Consider the following 13,472-nt stretch of genomic DNA (forward strand, 5'->3'; position numbering starts at 1 on the left):
GTTCAAGTATCACCACTTGATTAATCAGCATTAATCTCATTTTCCATGCACAGACTAATTTGTTGCTATTCTGAAAAACAGAAAATCAAACTCTGAAGAAAAACACATTATAGCTGATACTTAGCTGTTTTCTGTACTCTCCTTGATTAAACAGCTAAATATGCTTTCACACAGTATACAAAACAATGTTTTACAGTGTAGCACCTTAAGATTCAACTATCACATAACTTTAATTGCTAAATCAAGCAGGAGAAAAGGAAAGGCAGCTAAGCCTTTACCAAACTGGCTCAAGGAGCAGATTACAATGGGAAAGATAAAGGAACATTCAGTCATAGACACAAACTAAAGCAGAGGCAAATTTAAACAAAGCAAGAAAACAGGATTGTAAACAGGCAGCAGACTTTCAGACGCATAAATGAAGCTCAGTTTTATAACATACTTGCTCAGTGACCACTGAAAACAGACACTTTATTTTCCGTAAGTAACATACTTATATACTCTCACTTCAAAAATGGAGAGAATTTGTTTCACAAGCAACTTCAATCTCTGCTTCCTAATTATGCAGCCTGAAGTTGGCTGGCTGCTGTATTACCTTTAAAATTAACAGCCTCTGAAAAGTTGCAAGAATCCAAGGTCACCAAACTTCTGATTTTAAATACAAGTGTTGTGACTGAAATTTAAATTACCAAGTTTATCTGATACACTCAAGTTTGGATTGAGTGCTTAAGAAAAGAAAAGTGAGGTTGATGTTTTTATTTCTTCTCATTACACAGGGAAAATTCATTAGTGTTACAAAACAAAAGTGCAGACAGCACTTCACTGGACTTGAAACCACTGTCAGCGCCAACAACCACCTCAATTCCACAGTGACTTTTAATAAAACCTAAGTGTTGGCCACTGGTGAAGGCAATGAATGGGTCTTGCTTCCTTCTTGCTTCTACCACGCACCTCATTTCTAATGCCATCCCAGTGAGGCTGAAACATGCATGCCAGTGAGAAGCAATCCAAATCAATAAACTGGCTATCTGACCAGAGAACAAACGTGGCTGAAAATACATGTTTTGAGTTACTTTTCAGCCAGATCACTTCTCTTTATTGTAGTTATATAGCACTACAAAGAAGGAGAATATAACTGTGGGTGGCAACAGCCTGCTTTTATCACAAATAAATATGTTAAATTAAATAAGGCCTTTTGATATATTACTGATTATGGGTTCAAGTAAAATCCTGTACTAGATGAGTTTGCCTAGTAGAGAGCAGCAGAGAGTCAGAGATGAAGGCCCATTCTCTGGCAGAGATCCAGCTCTTCAGAAAAGCCAACCATCCTGAACAAGTTGCATCCAGAGCTCAAGCAGCATCACAGCTCTCCTGAATGAGCAGGCAAAGAGGGATCCTGCCCATGGCTGCATCAGCAGGGCCTGCAGCCTCTCTTTTCCACATTCCTAAGATGCAGTCAGAACCCTGGGTCACCAGAAGCTTTGCAAGGATTGAAGTAGTTGCCCTGAAGACACACGGACACCAGGGAGCATCTCTGCACTGTACTGTGTCCTTAAATATGCACCACTACTGCTACTAAGACAGATCATCTTTACAGGCAATTAGAAGAACAATCAGCAGACACAAAGCCTGCTGCATATTAATTGACACGGTGAGCTCTGACAGCTCACTACCTTTGAGCAATGGATCCTTCATACAAAGCAGTGCTCCAAAACTGTGGAGCTGTCACACAGATTACACATTCCCAAAATTGTGGGGTGCATCACTACTGTAAGCATGACATGCCATGCATTTGGTTCACAAGGCTTTTAATACAGCACATGCAAAAGTAAAGTTTCATAGCCCTTGACAAAACAAGATGAACAGGAAAAGTATTTTATATTGCTAACCTCTTCTCCCTATTAATATTCAAAGCTGACAGCATATTCCACAACCTACAGAAAGACAAACAGTATCCTGAAGACTGTGTGACAGAGCCACAGCTTGGAATGAAGCTCAAAACACCATGGAGGGAGAACAGGCCAAGAGGCACAGAAAAGTGATCAGTCAGAGCAGCAAAACTGCTCCAAAGTCATTGGTTTACATGACGTGCTATCCTCTGGGATGCACATCTGTTTAGAGCTGGGATTAGTACTAGTGTTTTACTGTTTCATCTACACCAGGACTATACTTAAACTCCAGTAATGCACAATCAAACACAGAAGAAAGAGCCTGTAGGAAATCATTCCATATGATCAATGAAGTCAACTCAACAAAGATTTTACTGTTTGCTGGAGGAAACATCTAAAGAAATAAAGAGGTTTCTCTACTTCCTGCTGACACAAAAGATCCATTGCCTACAAGGTGCAAGACTATCCCCTCACCACGTCACCCAGGCAATAAATCAAGACTCTTAAAATTCACACACACGCACACCAGATCAAAACTAAATTCCTCACAACCTTAAAAACCATAGTTCAATACACAGTACTTCCACGAAAGGCCACAGTATGCTCATTCATACACAAGCCATTGCCTGACAGAGGGCAGGCATGTCTACTCATCCCTGAAAGGTGGTGCTGGAAAGGTGACTGAATTCTGAAAGATGTTTTAACCACCCGTAAAACCATCTGAAAGACAGGAGGTACAGATTTTTAATAGTGCAGAATTACTGCCTCAAAATAAACAGGAATCACTCACCCCTAAATCTACCTTTCTGAAGCATCCAAAATTTGTGTGATGCAGAGTCCCTTCCATACGTTAGTCCATAAAGGTTTCAGGAGAATCAAGCACTAACATCTGTACTCATAAGTCAAGTCTTGTCTGGAAATATTCCCAGGCCCTGGAACATGATCATGTATGCTAGAAAGCAGCTAGGACATTCCCCAGCGCCAGGCTGTGCCAATTATTGTTCTCCCACACAATTCCCAGGTTTGTGAGTCGCACACCATCGGGACCCAGTCACAGTGGACAATTCAGATGCAGCTTCCCTGCTCTGCTAGCTGAGGGCTGAAGAGAATGGACAAGGCAGTCCTGAGCCAGTTGGATGGTGCCTGGGAATGTAACCAGGCACGTTTAATTTATTAGGAAGGAGGCAGCCAAAACATATCACCATATTACCTTCAGTAAGCACTCAAGCTGAAGCCTGGAAGCACACTTCAGGCTTTGTATTTTACCAGACAAGGGGGTTTGGTGTTGAACTCGCTGTACACTGCATCACTGGTAAGCCATCACTGTTTTCAAAATACAATTTGACTTCTGTGTTGCTGTACCTAAATGTTTCCTGTGCAGACAGTGTTTAAATATACTCCAAAACACAAGTTCAAAGCTAATGTACTTCCTCTCTCCCGGACACTTTCATTCCAAAGAGCATTTTCACTGCTGTTCTTAAAACAATTTGTTGACAGAAACAAGCAAACATTTGGTCAACAATACAAAAGCTAGTTTTTTATCTTTTCAACACTTTTCAACAGTAGCTCCCAACAGCAAATCATCATGTTCTGTGGCCTTTAGTACTCCATGCTTCAACAGAAGATTGTTACTTTTGCAGTTCCCACAAGTAAGTGAATTTATTATAAGGGACTTCAGGGATATAAACACCAATTTGGCTCAGATTCCCAGGTGCTGTGAAGGTCTAACAAGAGAAAACTATTTCCTAGAGAAAGGAGAAATGCTGAAAAAAATATTTGCAAGGAATAAGAAGCACTTTTTGAGATCCAGTACTTTTAGGGAAACCATATCTAGCAGGTAGGTGGTTAAGCTGCTACACACTAAACCTGGGACAACTGGGGTTTGGGACTCTTTAGGACTGATGTGGTAAAGAAAGGATCAGATAAGTTTATACATGGTTGAATCAAAGCTACTTCTGCCAGAAGCTTTCCCTGAATGGAAAGGGTTGTAAGAGCTGGTGTTTCAACCTGACTTTTTATCTGCTTATAAGGAATATCATCTCATATGATACTGTGCAATTCTGGCAAGAAGAATCTTTAATGTGGCTATCAGCGTGCAACAGTTCACAGTATGCCTTCACTTCTTCCATTTCATCATTTCCTTTAACAGGAAAATCTGAGTTCCAAAAAACCTGTACTCTGGGCAAGAAATTACCTACACAGCAATGAGCTGTAGCAAGGCTTTACTATTTTCACACAAAATGCCAAATCTGACTGTCTTTATTCAGTAAGACAGAAAACTCTGACATACACAAGAAACATGTGGACACAGGACAACCCCAACTATTGAAGATAATCTGCAAGTATTTGTATTGCCTTATCTACAGATGATGTTCCCAGTCATTATTCCCCTACCTTAGTGGAATAACATTTAACTGTAAGTCTACTATAAAAACTGGACTATCAAGTCCTGGTACAAATACAAATAAATTATTGATCCGCCCACAACAAATGAACATAGAAGACAGTTTGTGCTACACTCATGAGTTGTGCTACACTCATGAGTCAATAAAATTCTTGTAAGGCAGTGTATCTCAACCAGAGGAATACTATCCCTATTGAAATCCATACCAATAAAAAAAACCTACATTAATGATATAGTTTAAAAAAATGTACTGTACTGATCTTCATGAGTCCAAAAATACACATGGATCTCTTATCACCTGGAACACACCGCCCAAAAGCAAGTTCTTGTATTTGATATGTTTAGGTGGTAAAGGACACTGCAGGAGAACACTGAACAGCGTAAGATGATCTGTGACAGCACAACCTCATCTCGGTGAATACAGAAAGACTTTTGCATCTTGGCTTGTGGCAGCAGTAATTGTAACTAGAAACATCAGCAGTTGGAGATGTATATACACAGATCAATCCACAATCCCCTCACTCATGTCCAGATGCCAGCTATTAAAGCCTACTGGTACTCAATATTGGCTGCTTAATTAGGATCAGTTTCTCAACACAGTTAAAAGCCAGATGTACTGATTTGCAGATCCAAGCAAGTATGTGCAAGCATTGACCAGATATTCATGGCCACAGCATCAACAAGCTCGTGTCTACACATAGCACTGCACATCCTCCAAGACATCCCTGCACCTTCCCCAAGAGCACTTGCAAAGCAGAAGATAAAAACAGGGATAAAGGTGATAGATCTTGTCAACAATACTCTTTTTTACAAAGATGTTTATTTGAGGCTATAGCTGAAAAACCTGAAGCCAGCAGAATTTTAATCAGTACCCAGTGTGTGATAATTTTGGTGTGCACCAAAATTACAACACAGTGCTTGGGCTGATCTAGGTATATAAGTTGTTGCTATCATGAATTTATTACCAATTTTTACTGAGAAACAGAATGAACAAATAACTATCCTACCACTATTTACAGTGTTGGTAACTCCGTGTGCTCAAGGTACTTCTTGTAATAAATTAAGTGCTTGCAACAAGTACAACATCAGATGGAAGCAAGCAGAACCACTTCAAAGATATTTACATATGAAGTACCAGAAACTCTATAAAGAAGTTGTTAAATATTGTCACAATTCATATGTAACTGCAGTTACACATTTTTTCTTCGAAGTCTTGCAAGGTGGAACAGCTCTAAAGGAGCTAAAAGGCACTGAATTCAGTTGGCAGCCTCGTCTTTACCTGAAGGGGTAACACTAGAAATATGACAAAACCTGAAATGCAAACAGCACTGTGCTAGTCAAAGCCCACATTATACAGAAAACATTATAGAAATGGTCTTGGACATTTAATTTGCTTATTTGTGAAGTATTACACTGAGCCTCTAATATCCTTCCTGAATCTTTCACATCTTTCAGAATCTGCAGCCACTAACAAGTCTGCCAAGTTCATGTTCAAGGCAATCTTCTCCATTTGCCTTTCTCCTGCATCTTATAATCATGAGCCTTTCTCCCATTGAATCTAATTTGTCTGCCCCTACATTTTCAGAGGCACTTGTAGTGCTGGAGCTGTGGCTGAAATGAAAACTAATTTCAGCAATCTCTGACAGTATTCCATTTATCTCTTTTAAAATGGGACATGAGTATCAAAGTTAGTTTCCCAATTCTAGAATTCTCATGCAAAGTCTTCCCTATAGAAGTGAGCCTGATGTTGGTGTTCACTGTTTTTACTCAAAGACTCAACAGGAAAAAATACAACAACAACAAAAATTATCAGATTTTTCACTTGAATTAGAGAAGTTACTTATACAGGCACACAGGCACCTTTATACTAGCCTAACATTTACTAGGCTTACGACTTTGTTATTTTGCCAAGTAGGCAGAAAAGAGGCAGAAAATTTGCTTCAAGAACTACACTAAGCTATCCAAATTGGAGTTAGAGCAGTAAGAAATGGCCATTAGACTTGTGGAATCCCATATTCTCATAACAAATGGGCAATGCCAGTGCTTTAGCATTGCTCATGGCTGCCTCCGTAAAATTTACCAGAGAAAACAGGTTGAAGTCTGCAAACTCCAGATCGGTACCTTGTATACAAGACCTGTACCTTTCTTTTTAAAGAAATAAATCAATCTTGCTATGTAATCTCTTAGATCCAAGAATTCAGAGCAACGTAGTGAACAGGAAGCCAAAGCAGGAACCACAACACTGACTAGGCCTCCAGTTTATCACTGGTGTGGCTACACTGAAGCTGCACGCCAGTGAACACACTGCCCATTACATTCCACTTTTTCTACCTTTGAGAAAAGGACCAGTGAATTGATGTATGGAAGAAGAGAATCCTCCCTCTCACATCAGTTACCTTCTTCCTGATGCAACTGAGACTCAAGAACAGCTGAAGAGATACACCAAGCCTTTGGAGCTAGTTCAGAAATGGTCCCTAAGTCTCCAGTAATAGGAAAAACTGAATTGAAAGGCTTAGGTGTAACAGAGATTAAACTAAGACAGCATTTTAAAAAGTTCACTGGCTTACAAAGATACATGTATTGTACTCAGCACAGACAGCTCCTCCCAAACTTGCCTGATCATGGTTTCCTTAATTCTGGGCTTCAAATGAAAATATGCTTTTATGAAAACAGGCTTTTATATTCTGATTTGATAGTCCTTTCTGCATATTGACAATTAGGACTTTTCCCTATTACAGCCTGAAATGCATACAAACCAGAGAGGAGCAATGCTAACTATATTACCAGTCTTTCCAAGTAGCACCTCAGCTAGCTGCATCGCCAAGTGCCTGAACAAACCCACTAAAATGCAGTCTGGTTGACCTAAATGCCTCAACTACTGAAATGCATGCTGCTTATGTTTCTTTTCCCCATGCTGGGGAAAGGTTACTTGCACTATGCTGACTTAGGAAAGACTAAAACAACCTGCAATAAGGAGATGAATGCTAAGCTCCTTTCATGACATATCTACCACACTCCTCCTTTGAATTATTTTGCATCTCTGCAGAACTGATCAGTGTCTTCACTTGCATCTCCAGCATCCCATGTTACAGTGACAAAATGTCATCTGCTCACTTAAGTGTACAGAAGCAGGCACACACATTCATCAAATGGAATGACTCAGAGCTAGAGCAGTTCATTCCTGCTTGTCAATGACATCAAGTTACAGAGGTCCTGATCTCATTTCCTGATCTCATTATCCTGCAACAGAAAATATAAAGTTTCGGTAATTCAGCATGAAATAATGATTTCTCTTCCAATCACCTGCTAGAGGGATGACCTAGTAAGTTAACAAACACGAAATAAAATCCACAGGTATGAATTCTTTTTGAAAATTATCTACACCACTCTGTGGTGGCACTTGCCCTTTGGAGGAGCTGGACAAAGGTTCCTCTATGGAGACAATTCTGTGATGGACGCTGGGGTAGAAAAACAGACCCTTAGAAAAGTTCTGTTAAAGGGTTGTACTGGCAACCAGAGTAAATGAATATCTACATGTATTTGCACACAGCTATAGGTGGATAGTTTAGATAGTTATAGATGGTTTGCCATCAGAATCTCCCATTCTTCAAAAGAGAAATAGAGCCTGGCAAGTCTAGGAAAAGGATACCAAGTAATGTCTTACAAAGCCCTGGACTTAATCTTCTTGCAGAACTGAAATCACAGATTTCTCTCTCAGCACAAACTCAGCAAAACAAGAGTAAAAGTGTGGGGTGGGCACTGACCATCTACAACTAGGAGTGCTTCCTCAAGGGTCTCTAACCCCTTAGATTTACTTATTTAAGCAACTGGCCTTATATAGTTACTAAAAAAAAAGAAATTTAAATCGCTTTTCCTCCTTCTCTAGAATCCAAAAGCAGACCTTTACGCTTCAAGCAGAAGACACAGATACTTGCTGAAAACTGTAACACTACCTTCTCTCCCTCCCTCCCCCCACCCCACAGGCACGTTCAAGACATACCACATGCAGCCAAGAAAGATACATTTATGTATGTGCATATTTAGTGGAATATAAATCAGGAACCATTGCACAACCTCTCATCTTTCAGAATGCTTTTACGAATAAAGTTTACATAGAACTTTATAAAGTATATTCAAAACCATTACATCAAATACAAAATGCAGCCTCTGAACCAAGGAAAATGACTTAATAACCTTCCTTATAAATAGATGTATGCTAAAAAAATTAACACATCAAAATAGCCAGAAAAGCAGGAGGCACAGGATGCAATTAACCTCTCTAACACTGTGGGAAAAGAAAAAAAGTCACTGAATAACTCCCATTTACTTCAGATTAAAACTTCAAGGATGTCCACAGGGGACACAAAAGTGGAACGTGATGTACAGAAGATACTGTTAGAGCCCAGCATTTGAACTGCCCAGAGCCAGTAGCTGGTTTTCTCTAGTTCTGCTGAGTGCCAGGCCAACAAGTGATCTTGATGAACAGTCTATGCTTCTGTTGCCTTTTCTAAAGGAACACTTCTTCCTGGTCACATGTGCAACAAACTGCCTACATAGGCAAAAATACAGATACAAGGCTCTTCAAAGCACTTTATTACCCTCCCTTCTCCCAAATCCTGACATGCTAGCCCAGTGCTGTCAGACAGAATAAAGCAGTCAACAACAATCAGTGCTACCTTTATTTTTCTCTCAATGCCAGGAGATCCTGGAAGGATAGAACCTCAAAGTTCGAGAGTAATTTTCCCCGGATGCCATGGAAACCAAGCTGAAGTAAAATATTCCTTTCTTTTCTCATTGTCCATATGTCTGTTTAGACACAGATCTGATCAAGGAGTTTCTACTCTCTGCTCAAAGGCAGGTGGGGAGTAGAGCCTGAAAATTTCTAAATGACAAGGTCAAGCAACACAGAGGTGGTGTCAGGACTGAGAAATAAAAGCATGCAGTGCAACTCAGCCTCCTTCAAGACTCAGCAGGGAGCTGGCCACAAGTGTTATGCTCAAAGACCAAAGATGTGGAGCATCCAAAAGCAGCCCACGGAAATCATGAGCTAACAGCTTTGCTGGGAAACTGGCCCTGCAGTTCCCCACTCCCAACCAAACACCACACAGCTTTCAGCAGCTCTGCATCTCACAAACACTGAAGCAGTCTAACTGGAGATAAGAGGAACCTAAGCATGGAAAAACTGCCCCTGGTCACATGTTCCAAAACAGCCATCAAAACCAATCACTCCTAGATGCCCTGTATCTACTGAAGATGACAAGTGTACAAGAGCATTCACAATGGCAGCTCTCTAAAGACTAACCAAGGGGTGGAAGGAACCCAATAACAACAACAAAAAATTAAAAAAAAATTAAAAAAAAAAATAAAAACCTCATGCAACAAAACCGACAATAAAGAAAAACCTACTACCATGTGAACCTACAAGCACTGAGGACATGGATGTTTATGCTTTAGATGTCATTACTGAAATGGTATCTTGGAATTCCTACACTGCTTTATTCATTGCACTATTATATCCAATAAAGGTTTTCTAACTGCTGCAGTTTCACATCTTTAGAAACATAAACTACTCTGTGATAACATCAGGCAGTGGGTTATGATGACACTCAGTGCATTTTCACAGGTTAATGTTGTATCATTCTTTACAGACCTAAAAATCAGAAATATCCAAGGACAAAGTACCTGTATATGAAGACCTATCCATCACAGTATTGGCTGATAAATCCACAACAAATTGTTTTGTTAATAGCAGACAAATCTCACAGAAGGTCATACTTCCAACAGACATTAAAAAATGACCTTTATCTCAAGTTCTCTAACCACTGTTAGTCAGTAGGTGTGGTGAAAGCTTTCCCCACAAGCTAACAGGTACAGCTACCAAGCAAGGGCCAAGTCAAGTAATTTTTCTCGAGGAGTCCGTCATCCTCCAAGTGGGTGAGTGGCTGATGCTACCACCTGTGTGGGCTGCTTTGCAGCTGACAGACAGCTGAGAAAACATGAGATGTTTTGATTAACCTTCTCAAACTACTGTATATTTGGGACAGTGAAGGGGAGAGATTAGCCCTTCAAGTTGATTGTCCACAGTCCTCAAAAAGGATGTAACCTTGGCAAAAAGATTACTCTTGGAACAACAGTTACAGGATCTTTAAATACCTCATTTCAAACCGAACTTTCCTCTGGACAGCCCCTATGAATTACATACCTACTTCAGAAGCCCAAGAAGAAAAAAACAGAGGTTCTATGCTATGAGATGCTCAATGCAGGGAGGCCACAATCCCTGCTGCAGCCCAAGCCATGCACACCTGGCAGAAAACTGGTGAAGCAGAGAATACACTGACCTTGATCCATATCCCAAACAACAGACTGTCTTTATGAAAACATAAAGAAATACCAACTATTATATAGCTAAATTACAAGTGTTTCCTATAAGGAATTTCAAATGAAGTTAAAGTTTGAGCCTTAGAGAAAGCTTCCCCAAGCAACACACTGAGGCTGAGAATTGAATGGTACTTGTGACATCACTTTTTGCCAAAAAAATACAGTTATGTCTGACAATGCCCTTACCAACACTGACAATGCCCATATTTCATTACAAAAATAAAGAAAACTCACAACTAGCTAGGAAGCCATAAAAAGCCTTGAAGAGTTGCATTGTTCAGATAGAATAAATAAATAAAACATTTCTAAAATGCACTTTGCATATTTGCTTAGATATTATATTACTTCATATGCTTTTCATAAGACAAAATCAAGAAGGTAATAGCCAATGTGCCTGACTAGAAGCCTCTATTCTCCTCAGGCCCAGAAGAGAACATGGGACCCTACAGCAGATCCTGTCATCAGAAAACTGGAATATGCAGGAGACACCTCTAGAATAAGAACCAAAGTTACCGCCTGAGCTTTGCTGACTAGAGCTTAGGCAGAAAGGATGTGTTAAGACCTTGGCCAAGTCCTGAAGTCTTCGACATCTTGCTCATGATCCACACCCACAACATGCATCTGAAGATTGTGCCCACAAGTGCTCTTGCCTCACATCCAATTGCTTAACAGACAAAACACTTTCCCAGGACATCCAACAGTTTCTTTTCCTCACTCCACCTGCCAGAAGTCAGCCCTGATTTACCAGCACATGGCTCTGCTGAGGTGGCAGTTGCCCTGCTCTCTATTCTATGGCAGCCAAAAAGATGAGTGTTTCAAAGGCTCAAGGAACACTAACATTTAAGTTAACAAATACATGGATTTTGCTGGAAGGAAAGCTGCTCAAATCCTTCTTGGAATGTCTGTGCTTGTTTGCCAAAACATTGAGGGGCTCCCAGAGGATCAACAAACACATCAGCACTCAACTCCAGTAAAAATGTCTTCCCATCAGCAAACAGAATTACAGAATTTTTTAAATGACTGCCATTAATGCAGCTTGCACTAGGTAGAGCCCTTCTGTTTTCCTCCTATATTCATCCAATTGAGACATAAGTGGACAGCAAATGTTTGGATACTAACTGTGTTTAGACAAGATATCAATCTGCAAGACAGGTACATGGGACAAACAGAACATTCAAAATTAAAATGCAAAAGAACTGAAAAAGCATTTTTGTTATTGGTTTTGTGGAATTCATGGTTATGGACAGATGTGAATTCCTTTCCCTGGTACAGCTGTTCAGTTCATATACAAGTTCCTCCCACTGCAGTAGAAGTGGGAGAAGACATAAAGAGAGTAAAGAATTATCAATGAGCTTGGGTGACTGGAGGCTGTGCTTCTGCAGGTTATGCAAACACTGCAAGGTTCAGAAGCCACTCCTGAAAAATGTAGTTGGAGTCCATAAGATGAACATTTGAGTAATCTACTAGAGACAAGGCCTTTTTCAGCCAAACACCTGAGTCAAAAACCATTTCAAACAAAACTTTCTGTTGTGCTAAACAAAGCCACAAAGCTGCAAGATTCCACATCAGTTGGTATAAGCCTTTCTTCATGTTCAAACCTTCAAAACTACAGCATGAGTTGAAATTATTTCAGGCATCAGAGGAACTCAACTTGAAGCCTTCCACAAAACTAAGGGGAAGTAAAGACCAGTTCTGGGAGGTAACTCACTAACTGAACTAAACAGTAACTTTGAAATTCTGCATTTAAACTAAACTGAGTATGCTTCACTTGCACCAGGCTTTTCTCTATCCATTACTCAAGAACAAACCAAGCACTGAAAAAGGGGCCTGTCTACCTACAATTATGAGTGAAGATTTTATGAAAATTCTCAGCTCTATTTCTAAGACTTCCTTGTATATTTTGTAATGAAAAGCCACAATTTGGAGGATCTTTTCTGCACAAATGCTGTAGTCAGATTACTGTGCAGCACTTGTTCAAGGGGATTTCCCCAACCTCATTGTTCTTCTGCCAATTCTAAAGCATATGCATCGAGATGTGAACCTACTCCAGTTCCCGATTGTTCTCTTGTATCCTGCCAGTCGGCTTCAAACAATGCAACATGACAGAAGCCAAAGAAAGCTGTTCATGATGAGACTATGGCATTGTACGCAGTAAATTTTAGAAGCTTTCCACCAATCAGCAGTGCAACTGAGTCAGAGTAAGTGAAAAAAAAAAACAACCCCAAGTAGCAAACAAGACATGGGAAATTACTTTTATTAAATTAGCAGGTGTACATTACAAGTGGGATTAAATCAGTAGGGAGCCTATTAAACAGCTATTTGTGTTCAAAGCTGCAGCAGTAAAGGAACTGCAGTATCTTGTTTAGCCTATAAATTCCTCCTAGCCTAACAGCCTGAGCAACATATTTGGGAAGTTTCTCATGTAAAATTGGCTGGGTTGTCATAAAACATTCACACTAGTAAAAACAGCACTTAGGTGTTTTGTTACAGTACCAAGAAAACTAAAATGGCTGACTTCTACAGAAGAATACAATGAGGAGAGGAATCTTCACCACACTGAATAGCTGGCCAGCTATAAAGGTATGAGTTACCACAGCAAGATAGGGAACAGTTTAGCATAGACTGGGGCTGGGTAAAGACTGGCTCCTTGATTGGAGAAAAAATATCTATTTATGAGATAATTTGGGGCTCAGTATTGACAATAAAGCACAGTCAACATATCTTTTTTAAGTGACTAATACGTCTTCTTAATGGCAGCATGAACTGTCAAGATGCAGGTATTACTCTTCCTAGTCAGAGCTTTC

General features: G+C 40.0%; 1 protein-coding gene across 4 annotated transcripts in view; it reads right to left on the bottom strand.

The window, feature by feature from the left end:
* Positions 1-13,472, bottom strand: part of SMAD2 (SMAD family member 2) — a 50,155-nt gene that overhangs the window by 17,146 nt on the left and 19,537 nt on the right. The gene's annotated exons all lie outside the window — the stretch shown is intronic.

Source organism: Camarhynchus parvulus, chromosome Z, assembly GCF_901933205.1.
Source record: "Camarhynchus parvulus chromosome Z, STF_HiC, whole genome shotgun sequence".
Lineage (NCBI taxonomy): Eukaryota > Metazoa > Chordata > Aves > Passeriformes > Thraupidae > Camarhynchus > Camarhynchus parvulus.